This window comes from Electrona antarctica (genome assembly GCF_951216825.1).
Source record: "Electrona antarctica genome assembly, chromosome: 5".
In the NCBI taxonomy this organism is placed as follows: Eukaryota; Metazoa; Chordata; class Actinopteri; order Myctophiformes; family Myctophidae; genus Electrona; species Electrona antarctica.
Window position 1 is genome coordinate 36,302,969 of NC_136810.1, and position 19,215 is coordinate 36,322,183.

At 42.6% G+C, this 19,215-nt stretch overlaps 1 long non-coding RNA gene across 1 annotated transcript in view; it reads right to left on the bottom strand.

The window, feature by feature from the left end:
* LOC306923847 overlaps nucleotides 1-19,215 on the bottom strand; it is a 128,191-nt gene that overhangs the window by 36,582 nt on the left and 72,394 nt on the right. The window contains exons 3-4 of the long non-coding RNA XR_013790111.1: nucleotides 3,499-3,594; nucleotides 664-752 (exon numbers count right to left, since the gene is read on the bottom strand). This is a non-coding gene — a long non-coding RNA (uncharacterized lncRNA). The remainder of the gene's footprint in view (nucleotides 1-663; nucleotides 753-3,498; nucleotides 3,595-19,215) is intronic.

Below are 19,215 nucleotides of genomic sequence, written 5' to 3' on the forward strand. Positions count from 1 at the left end.
TTCATGTCAGTTTCTCATCACTGTGTTCAATGCTGTACTGTACGAGCACTTGAAAATATCAACACAGTAAATGAACAAGATGAGCATTGTGATGGGTAGTCTGGACTGGACATTGCAGGGAAACTTGAAATGGAAAAAGCTACGGATTTGATTTGTCATACGATTTCCTATGAGTGACAGAATTTTGATTCCTGTATTTGTTGAGACGAATCATGTGTGACTGGGGGTGGGGGTCTGGGGAGCTGGGTATGAGCATGGCCTAGGTGTGTACACTGAACTTGACCCGGAAAGTGTCAAAGTGGACCATCATTTTACATTCAGAGCTAAACGAACACTCTGGGTTTGACTGTGGCGCCGCCAGGACGTAAAAAGTGTGGGGACATTATTATTATTGTTATTTTTTTTGGGGGGGGCACGTTATGACTCACATTGTTTTGTATTAGCCCGTCTGACACCTTGATCGAGTTGAGACTAAGAGCAACTGCAGTTACTGCACATATGCAGCCAATACTATCACGCAGCAAAATGGAAACGTGCTAGACTATGGCATGCACCAGCGCCGGTCGCGAAAAATAAAGAAATAAATGGACCAGGCATCCCCCAATAGTGCGGGGACATTCAGACCCAAATGACCACCCCCCCTCCGGCGCCTATGCTGTGTACCTGTGGGTCCAAAGAGGGATCCACCTGAACCACGGTCCCTCTTTGTTTGTCTGGGAGTTCAAGATCTCTTCATTCCAGCCTGGGTGAACCTGAGAGGGAGGAAAATCAAAGTGTGATGATGGTTAATACCTGTAACCATCTCACACTGACTCTCACTGTGATTCTGTCTCTAGGACTCCAGTGAGATTTGACAAAGAAGAAGTGACAAAGTCCAAATTCTTCTCTTCAAGTTTAAACTGTGGCAAAAGTCCAGTAAATTGTATGTTACAGTAAATGAACTGCCTTTCATACAAAAACACAGAAACATATCATGCAATAGGAACAGTGCCTACAAATTAACCACCTGAAAAATCTGTACGTTCAGGGGAGTAACTTGGAAACACAGCGAGAGTTCGATGTTGATGTCTAAAAGCAGACTGTCCCTCGTTTTATAGAAATGCACTGATATAATAATAATACTATCCCCAGTCTTTAGTGGAGGTTGATTGTTCTCACTGTGAGCTAACACACTTAATTGTAGTATGCAAATGAGAGCAATTACAAAGCTTTTAGGTGAATAGATGACAGCTGAGGTTGCTTTTATTGGAGGCCTCACCCAAACAGTTGTCATGGAAACAATGCAGAATTGTCTCCTCTATACTTTGTTACATCATCTAATACATCCTATTTGGCAGTTTTCCGAATATACAATGGTAAGAGAACTATAAGCACGTCTCAGGAAGTAATATTTGAGAGAAAACAAAATGTTGGGAACATTAACATGGATTTAAATCATTCAGCCTATTGGGGATATAAACCACAAATCACTTGCAAATTATTTGTGTAATCTTTGTTTCAGTTTATATTTAAACTATTGTTAACTGTTGTGTCAATAAAACTGTTTTGGCTCATTGTGGTCATTAGGTTTGGATCTAAGCTGACTACACTGGATCTAAACTGACGTTTCATGTGAGCAACCTACAAAAGGCAAGAAGTTTCCCTCTTAACCACTTTAAACCTGGCGTTCCTTCTTAGGGCATGTCATTACAGGCAATATAACATTTTTAAGGTTACTTCAGCTATTTCTGAAATAGGGATTAAGTGGTTAAAGACTATACAGCAAAATCGTTAATGTTCCAATTTAAAATCAAACCCTTATGGCTGAATTCTGACACTTTCAGAGTTCAAACCAACAGATTCATGTTTAGACAGTGAAATTAAAACAATGGACTTTACAGAGAGATCATCATGTCTAATGTAATGCCATTGTTTGTCATTCATTAGATTTCAAAACATCGTGCTGTTCGATGATTTCACTGCAAAAAGATTGCATGGCGTTTGTAGAAGGCTGTTCAAATGATCAGACAACCTCTGTTGTCTTTGTTGATCACAAATTAAGGGGAGCTATACAATGCATGTGGCAAGAATACAAAAGAAAAGAAAAAGTTTCAGTCTCAATCTGACATTTTCTATGGCAATTTATATTACAATTCCTCTTGCACAGGCTTTCTTTCATGAATTAAATATGAGTTGTGTCTGAGAATGAGATGTTATAGAGGTAAATGACAAGAGGCAGCCTGTAATTGAGGTGGTGGCAACATGGGCCTACTGAACTAATCCCTGACTGGGTCATGTGACAGTCTGTTCTCCAATGGCAGGAGAGCTTTCCACCACAAAGCCGGGGCAGCTGGGAAAATTGATTTCTCATCTGAGCTGTATTTGATAGCTTTTGAAATCAAAAATTGAAATTAACTAACCTACGCCCTGTCATTACAAAAGAGCAAATTAAACAGTGCAACGACATTTCCTATGAGCACCATTTGCCCGTGTGAAGGGTTCTAGAAAGCCTCATCTTCCTGTGTCCATGCTTGTCCTGATATAATCACATTTACAGTGTGAACAATGTTTTATTTGAAACTGCATGCAGAATATAAAAATGTTCCAGTTATTGAAATGACAATTTACAACTTGATTTACGAGAGAAAGGTAGATTAACTATACATCTTTTTTTCTTTGTCTTTAGATTCAATATATTGTTTGCAATTTTGGGCTTATTGACTATTTCTTATTCTGTAAATATAATAGCTTGAGGCTGTATAATGTAGATAAATTGGACTACATAAATGAGTGATATGTATGTTTGATACATTTGTTCTGTGCATTATATGTGCCAATGTTTTGACTGCAATAACTGTCTGAATGAGCCACTGAAGCCTTCAAATTGCACTACGCTGTCTGATAAAGTACAAAAACAAAAAGCAGCTTAGTGTTAAATTTAAGATATCCATTATCCTATTCATGACATAAATTCAATGTAAAATCCTCTGTTAATTTAATTATGAGAGTGTAACAATTGCTCCTTATGGGTTCATTTGGGTTCCAGGAGAAGCACCTGTACTAGTAAACTCCTCAGTGTTCTTGTAACTCAGAGTTAAATTTCACCAACGCCTTTCCTTTGTAATATTCACTGTGAATTGATTCATAAACGATTCCTAATGACTACTTAATAATTGACTGTTGGAGCATCCACAAACACTGCACAGTAAAAACCTGTGTTCATTCATCCATGTGTAACTCCATCCCGAGTGTACAAATATGACTCTGAGTCTACCAAATGGACCCGTAAGGGTCCAATTTGGGGGGGGGGGGACTCTCAGAGTCGAATTAACACTCAGGATTTTCCTGCTGCAGTTTAACAAGTATTGTGAGCTAACTCTCTTTGTGAGAGTGAGCGAAAGCCAACAAGCCGTGAAGTGAAAGGTAGCTGGTTGAATTGACAAAAGACATGCCGAAACAGATGTTGCTGCAGGTGGACATGAAGATCAATAGGCGGCGGGATAGCAGCTAGATAGTTACCTGAGCTGGAGGAACTTGTAGCAGATGTTAAACAGACTGATGCCCTGGAAGGCTGATCAATGGACAGGAGGCAGATGGAGAAGGAACACGCAGGCACTGCTGGGAGGCGTTGGGATAGAAGCAAGACGCAAACATGAAATAATGGACGTCACATTTGATATGCAGATGGCAGCCCGTCCGCGACACCTCACTGTCACTGGCAGGGGGGTGGGAGGGGGGTAAAATAATAATAATACTAATATATTTTAACTTGGGAGAAACTTCAACCTGAGCCAAGATACAACCCCCTCTCTTGAGTTCAGTGCCATGCTAATTACTGGCATACTAAAGATGTCACAGTCATGTAAAAAAATGGTGATTTGTCCACTATCAAAATTCTTAACAGGTACAGTAGGTTAGGGTTTTCGGATGACAATTATTCGGCCAGCGAAAGGAGGGATTCAGCAGTTTTCTGGGCTCAAAACTTGCCTAATTAGCAGTCGTAATAGGTAGTGTCAGGCTGTGAATTAACACAGTATCACCTTTGCTTCCCATTAGTGACTTAAATACACAATGAAAATTGCCAAGCATCTCTTGGGCATCGCTATCTCTCCCTTCAAAACCATAGCTGACAGTTATTGCGGTATATCAATACAGTTTTTTATGTATATGACAAGACCTAAAAGAATGGCAAAAAATGGACTGCATAGGAAAAAACATTAATTTAACTCAGAGAATGTCAAACTGGACAGGTCCATTATGTCTTCTATTCTGCATCATTCTACTCATTATTATCAGTTAAATCACCTATATACACCATGTGACATCGATATAGATTTCTCTGCCACAGCGAGCTTTGTCACAAAGTAAAATCCTCAGTGTTCATTTATCCATTTGTATGGGTCCATTTGGTTACATTTGCATGGCTCTGATAATTGTGTTAATTTATCCATCTGGAACTCTTGAGTGTACAAATACAATTGGAAACTTACGGGTTGCTTACATTTGAACACTAACTGTGTAACAAAGTAACGCAAAGTAACATTCATCTCATATTCATACTGTGTGTGACATGTAGCGATTCACTCCGTCTCTAAAACACTAGCGCATGAACACTTACAGTAGATTCACGAAGATGCATAGAAATGTACACACACACACACACACACACCCACACACACACACCCACCCACACACACACACACACCCCCACACACACACACACACACACACACACACACACACGCTCGCACACACAGGCACAGATCTTCTGACATGCCGTGTCCCAGTGGCCCTTGCTGTCCGAGAAGCAACTTGAACTAGGCGATAACCTGATAGACTTTATCTTGTCTTCCCTGGGTCTCAGTGAAGCCTGGAGAAGACACTTCAACAGCGTGCCGTCCCCCCAGAGTCCTAACCTTCCCCTCATCTCTCCTCCGCCTGTCAGCGGCCTGTTGCTTATTGATGTTTCTGCATGTTTTATGTCTTTCTGGAGATATGACGGCCCTGACACAGTGCTGATTTCAATCAGCCTGCCACATACCGCACAGAGTGACAGCTGGGAAAAGTAAGGAAGACGGAAAAAAGGAGAAAAAAAAAGGAAGAAGAGAATTGGCAGGGATGTCATTGGCTCAGATCAGGTCCGGCCTTGCCTCGTCTCTGACCGGGGGATTTCTCCTCCCTTCTAATGAAAATGTTTCATTCACATCTCACATCTCACGGCTCTGCTCTCACTGATGAATTCAATAGAAGGGGAGAGAGAGAGAAAAGAGAAACGAATAGTGAGGGAAAGAAATTCAGCTTTTGTCAGATTGGTGAGGCAAGAAGAGAGGGTGACCCCGGAGCCAAAGGTTCTGACACTGCATCAATCCCTTTAGGGGTGAGGCCTGCTGGACCAGCGCTGGCTGAAGATTACTTCAGCACATCTGAGGGATGGGTGCTCTATCTATTTCACACATTCTATGCAGAGGGAGAGCCTTGTATGCTTTGGATCCCTGAGCTGCCCAGTAAATTAGGTCTGAGATCATTCCATGGAATGAGGGGGAGCTATCCAAGGCAATTCAACTCAGAACCATTGACAGAGAGCTCCCATGAATCCCTGGAAGGATAAAAAAAAGAAACCCATCTACTCCTTCCCTCTCTTTATGATACAAACTAGAATGTAGCATCGGTAATCCCAATAAGGCTCTTTACTTGCAAATTCAAGTATATGCACACATGTACGGGATAAGACGCTCCCACGCAGCTTTCTCACACACACGTTACTGACATGCATATCACTATCTATTCAGCTCTGCACAACATTGACCCTCCTAGATGGTATATTTGCTTTATTATTTGGTGGAGTGATGCTATGACAACCAAAAAATAAATACAAATAAAAAGCCAAATATTGGCTTATGCTAGAATCCGTGCCATATCATATTGATTGTATTTTTGTGACTGTGTTAACAAAAACAACAAAAACAACAATATTACTTCAGCAGGGCCATGCTGACATCACCTCTAAACGAACAATCGCTGAATCCTATGTGGCAGTACTACAGATTCTAGATTGAAGACTTTATTTAATTTTATTTATTGTTACATCTTGTGTACAGGTACACAAGAGTAAAATTATTTGGTTTGAGTACCTCCGCACAGCCTTTAAGCATTAATAGTAAAACAACAACTACCAAAAATAATAAAGAAGAATAGCGTCAATAGCCAAAAAACAATTAGGCCTACTTCGAACAACAAAGAATAGCAGCAGCTGTAAAACGGTATGTACAACAGAGGTCATACATTGGTCACAGTAACTTTGAGGTGCTTGTAGGTGTGCTTGGTGTGGTTGGTTCCTACATCTGTTATTAGAGTTATAGCATTAGAAAACGGATTATTATTTTTATGTAGCCATTTCTTGGAACAATATGTTATGCAGGGTTATCTATACCCTTGGCTTTAATATATATTTTTAAAGGATTTTAGGCAGTTTGTTTGCTTAATTTAGAAAGGCGAGTGCAGAGACCGCCAGAGAGACCTGCATCACAGGTCTCTGGCCGTAATCGGACAAGAGATGTTACAATTAGTATGTGGTTGACATTCTCGGGTGAGCTACCCATGCTCGCCACCTTTAACGTTAACGGATTGTGAGAGAACAGTCTTATGGTCCTTTATGGAAAGAAAAATATATATATTTCCCACTCTGTTTTTGTTGAGAATTATCAAATTAATGGCTCTTGTCTGGGTACTTATTTCGAGTGCACTTTCAGTCATACTTCACTTTCAGTTCTTCATGGACTACAAATACTGCCCCCATTATGAGATTCAAAACAAAGACTAAATTAGCTGTCGTTGAAATATATCAATTTCCTTACCCTAATAGAAGATTGTGACAGGTGTCATAGTCGCCTTTATGTTCAGCTTCACAACATGTTATAATGGATAATTGATCCATCAAACAACATCAAGCTAAGGCAATAACTGGCTCGAGACTACAGCACTGAACATGCAGAAAATCGAATTTAACCCCGTGTTGACTAAAACACTCCCCTGCTCTGTCGATCAAGCATGTCTCTCCCTGACAGCTCCGTTCGCATGTTGTTAAATAATCTAAAGGGGGTGGGGGGGTGGACATGAAAGAAAAAGCAGTCTCAGAGGAACTGTCACAAAGAAAGGAAAAATGCCATGGGGGGCGAGGAATGCCTTCAGTCGCGCAGCTTTTCACATTTTAATTTCGGTCTCGGGGACTGACTCATGGTAGCGCCTGAGTGAGTGGGTCCTGGGAGTCAGTGCCGGCGCTGACCCCTGAGCATAGACGCGCCCAGAGAGATGTCAGCTGAGAGCTCCTGAGGATCACCACGCTGCCAAGCGCTTTGAAAGCTGCTGCCAATTCAGCCTAAGTTTCAGCTGAATGGTCGCCACAGAGAAGAGGGAGCGACAGCAATAAAAACAGGTTGCAAAAGGAAGAGAATTCGCTTTCAAAATGTATTTGGCCTCGTGACCTTGCATCCCAACCCGCTGGCCTCTGTCTTTGAAGCCGAGCATATTTTTTTGAGGGACACTGAAAGAAGGGGAGGGTACCGGGGTGGACTTGGGGCCTGTCAGTATAAATATATTAATAATCTGACAGCTTCATCTGCTTTTGAGGGCCAGACGTGACAGCTACACAATGGCCCGCGCTGTAGTCCTCCTCGTACACGTCTGGCATCCCTGTCTGAGCAACACAGAGAGTTTATTAAGACATCACACTCCTGTGAAGTATTGATTTTAACACCAGTCCCTGTCACTTACTGTATTAGTCTTTATAGCGCTGGTTCCAAAACAAACTGTGACAGACGCATATGTAACCCTATTGAATATGCTTGAGAAATCTGCTCTGTTCAGGAAAATATTATTTTCTATTTTATTGGCCATCTTTAAACTAATAATATCATGTGATCAAATGGCGATACTTGACAGAAAATGAAATAATAAAAAATAAAAAATATAAAAATAAACAAACAATATTTTTTTAATGACAAACAAAGCAGCACTGTACAATGCACGCGAGGGAAGACTGTTGCTGGCAATAAGTTTATGTTGCTTAGGAAAAGGAACGAACACGGCCTTGAACAAAGGAGGAGGGGGATGTGTGTGTCTGCCTCTGGAAATAGGCCCCGCCCCTCAGACAGCGGGTCTGTCCTCAGAGGGAGAGACAGAGGGAGTGCAGGGTCAGAAGGAGCACAGGTAATTGAGGTGTCCCCTCCCCTCTCTTTTTTCCAGGGCTTCTCAACCCTCCCCCCCCCACCCACCCTATCCACACAGCGGGCACAATTACGCTCCCCATCACCCCGCCAGCTGGCCTTCATGATCCCACACTCCTCACTAAACGCGACTCCGCCGGCCCTTTCCCTCTTAACCTCCCAGCAGCCACTCCGGCTGCACACAGCAAACCGTGGAAATGGGACTCAGGGTGCTCTACTTCCACCACTCTGCAAGGGGAAAAAAGAAGGACGGAGAGAAGCCGAATAAAATGGAAAGTGTGTGCATGGAGTATTTATCTGTGCAGACAGTTTTAGACAAGAGATGCAAACGTTGAACCGATTGTGAGCTAAAACCATCAGAATGACAATCACGTCACATGGCCAAGTTAGAGATTCAGAAGTGGAGTTTACTTTGGTATCTGGTGCAACAAAAATCTAATAAAAATAAAATGTAATTAAAAAAGAGAGAAAAGAAGAGAAAGGAGAAGCCAATACAGTCAATTAACGCAAGACTATTAGTCAAGGTAGATCCAGTTGTACTAGAACAGGTGAAGGAACCTCTGAATATTGTGTATGGGAGCCATGAAACACATTTTTAACTAAACATTGGTGAAAATGAATTATGTTATATTGCATGTGTCTGTAGAGGTCTGCGGGCAGGTAACTGCATAAACATGTTATGAAAATACCAACCCAAACTTAATCACTGCTCGAGATGTTTTTGTGGTTTTGTACTTTGAATACAAAACACCTATCCAATGTACTAATAGTTTTCATCATAGTAATAGCTATCAACACGTATGTTAATTGGGTGAAAGAAAATAGATCTCGGGCGTCCAAATGTGACACTCAGATCACATCCTCCTCCAACACGCTCTGCGTGTCTCTAGACAGACCGCATTCACTCCATCCCTTCACATTAATGAGTGGGGAGCCTCTCCTGTGCGTTATTACCTGAAATAATACCATATGGTAAAATGTAAACAACATCTGCATATTCATGTCATAACTTCATCTGTTTAATTAGTTCCAGCAAAGCAGTTTACCCTCCGAGACCCCTCCCTGTCAGCGCGGTGATGGCGGAGCCTTGCCCTGCTGTCCATCCTGTCAGTCCTCCATTGTTCAGTTGCCCTGTCTATTTAATGCCAGGTGCGTCTTTACAGGCCGCGGATCAGGTGGAAGGGAGTTTGGGGGGCTTCTTTCACACCATCGCAGACACCATTGACACGCTTCTCTTCGGCAATGAGACCCTGCCGATTATTTGAGGATATTCTGTTATGTGTAAACACGGCGTCGTCTCAAGCTAGAGGTTGGACTGGAATGACATGTGTCAGCCAACAGCCTAACACGCAACTGTCGATATGTGCGCTCACGATCATGCTGTTGTCACACAGACGACTGAAACCAATCAGTTATGGTGTAAAATAATGCTTATTAAACAATACAACAGACTAACTACAATGTGTGACTGTACAATGCAAGAAGGTTGGGGTCTTTGATCTATAGTGCTATTTCATGCTATTTTCATGCTTATTTCAGTTTACACGTTGTGTGTTTCCATACAAATAACAGCAATGCTAAAACTGGCAGCATATGCATGCAAATTTAAACTGACAATTCCAAATGACCATTGTTGACTTGTCTGAAAAGTCCATTAAACAGTTTTTTAAAAAAGGCAAAAAAAAGGGGTAAAAGAAGGAAGGAGAAAATACAGAGCAAGGTAGCATGGAGAGCTCCAGGCTTAGTGGGCATTCTTTCTAATTAAATTCTCCTTCATCAGGCGCTCGTTTGTGCACAAGCATTAATACTTTTGACCCCATGTAGCCCAAACACTAACATGCCTGAGGAAGGAAAAAGAAGAGGGAAATGAAAGAGAAAAACATGAAGGAATATCTTATTAGGGGAGTCAGACATGTTTTGGCCCTCATTTCTTGATGGCTGCTCTTGGTGTCGCGACCTACTGGCGTCTAGCTAATACGACAGTGTACGCAGTGCCATTGTTCTCAATCAATAACTAATTATCAAAGTACTGGCTCCAACTGGCATTGTCCCCCTCGCTCAGAGCCCCTTGTTGCGGACTGAAAGGCAGAAATGGGGAAGAAAGGGGTAGTAGGGTGGCTTTTGGCTGCATAGTGCTGCTGCCGCCATAACATCCTCGCAAGCCTTTCAAGATACACTCCGCAGTCAGTTTGAATTACCGTCTCCTACTAATTGATACGAATTAGAACAGAAGAATTCTTGTTGCTGCTGAATGTCATAATGATATTCTCCAAGTAATCATGGGAGACAAAAAGAGAACAGCACAAAAACACACAAGCAGACCAAATAAGAAAAGACAAATTAAGCCGACTCCTGCCAGGGACTTTGCAAACGAGGCTCGGGACAAAAGGCTACCGAAAACGAGACCACTGCCAATCCCTATGTTTCATTATTTCAATCTTGTTTGTGACTGTGAACTTCGACTTGAACTAAAACTCACTTTCCGAGAAGGAAGAAATTGTGAACTGAACTTGTGTTTTTATTCAACAATATCGCAACCATCAACAGGTCAGAATGCAGCGCAGTAATCACTGCCGTGATTTCCCATCATCACCTTGTCACTGTTAGTTGATTTTTACAAATGAGCTGACAGAACTAGAGGAGCCCAGTAATTCATAGATGGCAACACATAACAGGGGTAGATTGTGTGCTGGTGCCTGTCTGTCTAGCGCGCTTCCCAATGGAGAGCCCGCGAGGTCTTGTCATCCCGCGTGGCAGTTCAGTTCACTTCTCCTCTGTCCCGCCGGTGGCACTGGCACCAGGCTCGGGGGGTTGAGGCCCCCATGGGGGGCGGTAGGCTGGTGCCCCGGTGGCAGGCTGGGGTCAGCCTAGTAAAAAGTGCTGCCCTCAGGACTGTGAGTCTTATCCCATGCTGAGCGCACGGCAGCTGGAGCGGTCCGTCCACTCGGCACTGTGTAATGATATCGCTTGCACTGGCTCTGATGTCTGACCTCATTACCAGAGTTTAATTGTGTCACTAACGGAGTTTCACTTATTCTCTTCTCTCTGGCTCTTCCCCTGTCTTTCTGACAGCATCTCCAAAAATGTATTTCTGGGTTCTTACAGAGGAAATTAATAACGTGCATTTGCTTTTTATTTGGTCTACTTGAATATATATACAAATAATACGATTACATGAAGACCATATAAGTGATATCATATAAACGTTTTCAGAATTCAATTAATACATTTAAAGGACCGACTTGAAAGGGAATGAAATGTCACTCAACTTCTACCAACATATTCAACAATGTGATTTGTAATATATATGGCACACATATCTTAAAAATAGTTTCAATGCTATGGCAATTTACTCAGTGACATTCTGATTATATTGCTTAATGCTAGTGCACAGAAAGCTAATAACACCAGGTGAGCACGTTTGTTTTTGGAGACAGCAATGGCAGCATGATATGAAAATGGTTTGGAAATAGAAAGGAGAGCATTAAATCAACAGTTCATTAACACCTTTTTTAGATGTACCTATGCTTATCACATAGTGTTTAGTAGTGTCTGGTGTGAAGAATCTTGGGGAGTTCACTGCGTATTCAAATGACAGCAGAATTCACACTTATAATTAGGCAGGAGTTATTTTTTCTCTCTTTTTAAACAAAGTTATTGCACAATTACAACCAATGATTTAAAGGTGGTAATTTCTTCCTCTGATTATTTTAATAATCAATTAAAACATATACTAAATATACAGATATTAGATTATGTTTTTTCATTCCATAGAACGTATACCTACCTCTACAGAGCATGGGCAATATATTTCAGAGGAAATATGTTTTCTTCCATTTGTGTGGTTTGCTTTGTATCTTTGAAGGCAGTAAAGCCCTCCACTTGTTGTGAGCCTGGTGACCTGAGAGCCAGCCATAACCTGCCCTCCACCATGAAGGAGAGAAGTCTCTTTTATGCCATGATACCACATGACATGTGAATAATGAAAACAGCCCGCGCTGTGGTGTAAATAGCAGGCATGACTGCGACTCGGTGTTCAGTGCAGATAGCGGCATCGTTGCCTTGACTGCGTGAGCCGCGCTATCACCGGCTCTCCTCCTCCTCCTCCTCCCACCCATCGCAAAGAGGCAGTGTCATCTTGGTTTCCGTGCCAGGTGCCCCAGCTTCGGCGTGCCGTAACCTGCACACCCGTGCGCAGCTATGGCTGGTCTGCAGGCAGTGGGACACCGCTGTTAATGGGGTTGCTCTTTGAAAACATCACAACAGCAGCAAACGGAGGCGCTCCGCTGTGTATTAAGTGCAGCAAAAGTCGGAGTAAATGCACGGTGGTGGGGATAGACGGCAGGCAAGCAAGCAAGGCAGGCAGGCAGGAAAGAGAAGTGTATCTTTGTGTATGTGCAGATTTATATGCGTGCGTGAAAAGAGTTGCGAGGGTATAGGCGCTGCGTGTCGTCGTGTTTGAAATGTCTCATTACTATACCTTCTATTTTCTTGGAATCATACTGTAGCAATGTGCCCTTGAAAATGGACCCCAATTAATTCTTCAGATTATATATATATTATTATATAGATAGATTTTCCAATATTCTCATCATGAAAGAGCAATTATAATTCCATGATTTACACACACACGCACTCTGTTTGAGACGTCTATCCCAGTCCATTGTCAGTTGTCAGAGAGAGGAGGATAAACCATGAAAAGGCCTAATCCTGGGACGGGCAGCAGGCTTTAATGAGGAGCCTGTCTCAGGCGGAGCCATGTGATACCCTAGCTGGGGCCAGAACAGTGCAGCGTGGAGGTCAGCTCCTAATGGAGGGCTCCATGGCTTCCCCTCTGGAGAAGGGCGGAGCCCACTTGTGTTGACCTGTTAAGTCAAGTTGCTCTCCTCTGACCCCCCCAAAGATGCTTGGTTGTGTGGGAGAACGTCAGGCGAGTTTCAGTGCAAATAGCCTCAGTGCCCGAAGGCAGTGAGCCTCACCAAATGTGGAGAGGAAGAGGAGAGAGAAGAAGTAAAAAAAAAAAAAGACGGCAGCTACGAACAAGAGACCAGGGCCTGTGAAAGATGTAAATTCAAAGCAAAAGCAGCAGAACTTTAACCTTATGGGCTATTATGCAGCAAGTGAAACAGAACTGCCGCTTGGAATTAGGGCACAGTGGGGAGTTCAGGCCAGGGGCATTTAACCAACAGACATCTAGTGTATCAGCTCCCAATCTTAATGACATCAGTGACCGGAGCATTGCAGAAATGTTGATCTCTGGTGGCCCACAGAAAGGTTCTAGGCCAAAGGGGATTAGTAAAATATACGGGAATAACAGACTGGAGAAGAAAATGGAAAAAAGTGGAAAAAAGCAAAGGATAATAGAAAGAGGTTATGAGAAACTAGGAGTATACAGTATTACTGCTGGACTTCAGCACGATGCAGAGGGAGAAAAGCTGTGCAAATAGTCGCCGCACTAGCACAGTCAATAATACGTGCAATCTTCACAGGCAGAAAGCTATAATCAACCAAAATCCATATTGAGGGTGAATGCCAGAGTTTTTCAAAATGTCAGCCCAGTGTGTTTGCAGAAGGGCAGGAATGACAGATGAGGAGCAGGGGGGGTGAGTGGCAGGGACAAGGGGACAGGCAGACTCTGTGCTGATGAGGTCCAGGACAGTGGGGCCAGGCGGAAGGGCAACGCCAGGCTAAGGGACCAGAGTCCCTGCTCTGCACTGCCTTGGCCTGTTCCCTCCAGATAAGCCTGCAGGAAGCCATCAATGCTGCCGCTGGATGATGGGAACTACTACACACCATTTGCTGGAGAACAACACACTAAATATGTTAACAAAAGCAAAACATAAATTGTGGATTTTTTTATTGCTCATACACAATCAAATCAGTATATTATATGGGTCAGTACATGACTATAATGAGGTACAAAGCAAAAATTAACACAAAAATGTGGGTGATTGCCGACGAGGTACATTCATATCACACCGGAACATGTAATTTTAGTCATTTTAGGGACAGAGACATTTTCAATTTAAACTTTGACGAAATTGAGGTGCCCCCCCCCCCCCCCTCTTTTCTTTTCAATTTCTGTCTCCTTTTGAAACGCAACGGCTATTCTTCTTTTGAGGTCTTTTAAGTCATTATAAATGTCTTCTCTCACACTCTCTCTCTCTCGCTCATTCTCTGGCTTAGTGTTCTTGAATAAAATAAGTGCAGATTTGCTGGAAATCAGTGGCTTTTGTGTGCGACTGCAGGAGCATGGTGAAATGTTTGGACACTAATACCCATTCATTTCGGTAGCGCCATAAATAAAAGCTGCCAGCTATGCGGCTGCCGTGAAGTGGTATTCTTTGGCGCCCAGCGGGATGTCCTGTTCACATTAGCACAGCAGGGAAAACTGGCCGGAACAGCCAGACAACTAAATCAAGACATTGTCAACTTCTGACAAAATTGCTATAGGGGGGAGATCCAGTTTTTAGAGGTGTTGTGTATGTGTAATCGTGTGTTTGTATGTTAGAGAGAGAAGAGAGAAAAATAAATGGGGAGATATGAAATATCAGTATCAGTATATTCTGCAGAATAGTTCCTTAAAGAACATGAACATGGAAGTGTTCACCCTGCTAAGAGCACAAAACAAGACCTTCTTTTTGTATATAAAACTCCATGTGAAGATAGATTCTATAAAAGATTTACACTTATGTCTGTGTGGGCTTCAATGCAAGCATAGCATCAGCAACAGTACAGCATATTGGAATCCGGCTTAATTTTGTTTCTTGTAGGCCAGTTCGTAATGTGCACAGCTTGAATAAGAGCTTCAGTATTACGGATGTGCCATCGAAAGACTGCACATCAACACGATGCGTTGGATGTTTCCCTGTCTTTGGACGACATGGTCCAGCAGGCCACCCAATCATTTTGAGCCACCTAATTAGCAACTCAACATCGGTCTCCTGTCTCTATATAAACTTTGCTAATCCCAATAAAAAAAGGATCAGAGGTAAATCACCAAGCATCTGTGCTAAACTTACAAAAGGTCAGACTGAACAGCACACATGGTGGTACAATGTCATAAACCATACTCCTTTAAACAGAGCTGCAGCCCTGGGCTGCATTTGCAGGTGGTCGATTGCCTGGTCTTCATAGAGGTTAACTCTTAGGGAGTGCTAAAAGCTCCAGGTCTGAAAGGGAGGCCTATCATCAGAGGAGGCTGCCTTAGTGCCAACAAGACCCAGATAATGACAACCCTGACCTCAGTTAAGTACATAACACAGCAAGAGCTCTTGGATGTGCTGCCCAGAACAATGTAGGGGGAGAAGGAAAAAAAAAACCACGCCAGGGCCACAGCTGGGATATACCATGCCAACGGGCCTGCCATTTTGATTAGGGGCAAGTTAACCTTTCAACTTAGTTAATGTGAGAAGGAGGAGGGAAAAAATGGTTCACTTTCTTTTTTGAAATCCGTCTCGACTTCACATGGGTTCAAAACATCAGTACAAAGGAGAAATGAACCGTTACTGTGCCATGTCACAGGTCTAATTCCTACTGCATATCATAAAGTGGAAGTAGTGCAAGTAAATGAGGTTTGGCAGTGCCACTGTGAGGTAGTGGCTGGATTCTTGTGTGTCTTGAGGCATGTTGGAGCCCTTCCAGATCGGGCCCTCTCTTTTGGAGTTCTGTGAACTGGAGATGAGAGGAGCGCTCCCCTCTTTCTGCAGGCTCTAAGTTGGGAGTCTTTGCTGCAGGGTTCAGCGGACCTTGAGAAAGCACCAGTGAATCCGTCACCATCATCCCCCCCCAGGGACCAAGTTGGCCGGCCACTTCTGAAGCTCCAGTGACCCAAGGCCTGAACCCATGCTGCTCTCCATTCCCTGCCCTACGCAGCCACTGGGAATCTGTGACCTCAGGTTCATCGGGAATCACACACTTGCACGGCAGCTTCAAAAGCAATAGCCTCGACTGTCATGTTTTTAAACTGCACTGGCCTTCCCACAAGATTCTGTATGAATTAACAAAAAACACAATATTCATCAGTGTGGTGTTCTATTGCTGCCCCCCCCCCCCCCCCCCCCCCCCCAAACACACCCCAACTTGTTTTGCACAGGAATTAAAACGTAATCACAGCAAGCAAGGAGAGGTGCATTTGTTTCTTCCAAATATTTAAAAACTTCTCACATCAAGAAAGATACTGTATAAAATATGAAAATTGTTGTGAAATGTAATAGCTTTCTTATTGCATCCAAGCCCAGATGGCCCTTAATTGGTTGGCAAAGGGAGCAAGGGGTCTTTTTTAAGGCGAGAGTGTGTGATTGTTGCTGCTGAATTGCTGCTGTGAAAGGCTGGCTGCGTGATGTGGAGATGGAACAGTGTGAGAACAGGTCACACAAAGGAGCCACCAGCCATGCGCAAAGGGAGGGGGAGAGTCAAAGGGAAGACAGCCTAAGACGGCAAACTCAACGCACAAATGGAAATTGGATGTGCACACAGGGTTGTATATGGGAGTGTTTTTTTTTCTTCCCCAAGTCAATATTATACACTATCCAGTAACTAGACTAGTCATGCAGAACATTTCTCATGTACAGTATGCTAAGCTGTTCATTTAAGCTAAGCGAAATCAGACAAACTCATATAATTAGTGCTTATCATTTCCTGCTCTTCAACTGACATAATTATGTTGTGCAATGTCTGGCTTGAGAAGAATAAACCACTGTTCTCTTTACTATTAACAGTTTACTGATATGACTTAGGTTTCTGATACATCTCATTGCCATAAATATACCAAATATACCTAAGCAACAGATTTGGTAAAATTTTCTACTTATATGACAATTGTGGTGTCTTATACTGTAGTGTACACTCTTACTAAAGGTTATTAATATAAATAATATAAAGATATAAATCCCGGGATGTCTTATTAAAGGATGGAATTGCACCTTATCTAGTTATAGCCATGCGTCTGCTGATGCCAACGTTATTACAAACATATATGTTGCCTTTCCCTAATCTAATCTAGTGCTCTAGTGTCTGACGTTCAGAGTAGACTGCTAAAAGGAGAGATATGAAGACCTTACACATGTGCAACACCTTCTAACAGGATGTCTTTAGGAGCCAGGGTCAAAATTAACCCGTGTCAAAGTGGCAGGCCACGGGAGAGGTTGAGGCAGACATGAAATCAACAGCAGTCCCATACCGGATCCCATTATCAATGACACTATAAGCCTGCCCCTGGCCAAAAGTCCCCCTGCACTGCAGAAGTTCAGGTGTTGCTTGATTCATTAGTGCCTGTGTCTCAGCCAGGGTGATGGCTCTGCCGCTGTCCTGAGAGGGGCGAAAACTGCAATGTCTTTTCTTCCTGTCAACACTATGTCACTTTAATTTCTTTTTCTGACGTGCAGTCTTGACACCTTGCAGGGTCTGACAGAGTAGGCTAGCATGGGATCATAGGAGATTCCTATTTAAGAGGTGCGGTTGACACTGTTGACATTTCCTTCTCCTGTCTTAAAGCCTCTCCACTCTTATTAAAATAAGAAAATGTGTCACATTACATGTGGAAATTTTGCACATTGTTTGAAAGTACAGATAATGATCGGTCATAACTCAATGTTCTTTAACAATTTGGTCAGGCACTGACAATATCACCTGCGCGTTTGAAACTGATTATAGATGGCCATGGGACGGGTTGTGGATATTAAAACATCTAGCAATAATTGAGATTAAAGATCTAATCTCATTCACATTATTAGTCACTCAACAGTGAAGCAGACTGTTTTCTAGTATGCTAATTTTATTATTGTTGATAATATACTGTATTTTAAACTCAAGTAACTAAACCAATTTGCAGGGGAAATATGATATACTGTATACAGTATGTGTATATTAAGTACAATTCAGTTTAATGTTTGTGTTCATGTATTTAAGCAGTCACTGGTAATACAATTTTCTTTTTAGAATATAATAGCTGTCAATTGATGCACAGTGCTAATAATGTAATGTTCCCCTCCCTGAGGGAGCTGATCTCCTCATCTGGGTCACGGTGAGTATTAAAAGGGTTAAGGGTGCACAGTAAATTTATTGTGGGTCTTCCAGCGCCAACGGGCCAGAGCACTAATGGATGACCTTGGGGTTTGGCTCTTCCAGACTTGGGGAGATCATGTCTCACCACCTCCCCTGCCACCAGCATGACCCCAGCCCTCTCTGCCCCTGGCCTCAACCTTTAACTCACTGATCTTTGACCAAATTATTAAGCAGACACCTGCTTTCCGGTGTATGGTCAGAGTGGGGGGATGGACTCTCCCTGAGTAGTACTCTAATTTGATGTAGATGTTGGGTGTGACAGTATCCATCTCTCTAAAAGATAGCCCATCTGTTAGATTTCCCAACAGTGCTGCTCTGGTGCTCAGAACTGGTGTAGATATCATTTCCAAGACGTTGTCCAATAATGCAATGTATTTACGTCATTATAATGCACATGCACACAATGACCACAGTAAAATCATCAGTGTTAGTTTAACTCTGAAGATATGAAAGTTAAAAAAGCAGGGGGCCTAGTACAGACCCATGGGAGACTTTCAGTCAACTAACAAGCAGTAGCGTTTAAATGGTTAAAGTAACACTGTGTAGTGGTAATCATGGATTAAAGTTCTCAGTTTCCACGACTGATTTCAGTCTTTTGGAGTACATACTGTAGAAGCCAGCATGTCTTCTATGGAAGCATGTGGCACAGTGAAAATAGCCTAGATCTATAAGCTATCAATGCGCAGGCACAATGTGACCTTGTAGATAGGCTACTTCCGGTTATTCATTTTGAAAGATTGGAGCATTTGAAGTGGTCAAACTATATGTTTAGAAGCATTTTCCATAAACCCTAATGGTCTTGGATTTCTTCACAGACATGGTTGGCAGTATGTACTGTAGAACAGGAACAATATTACTAAAACATCATTTTACATATTGTGTTAATAGTTTAGGAAACTGCGCTAGTGTGGGTATAGGGCTCCTTTCACACATCGCATAATAGGACTTG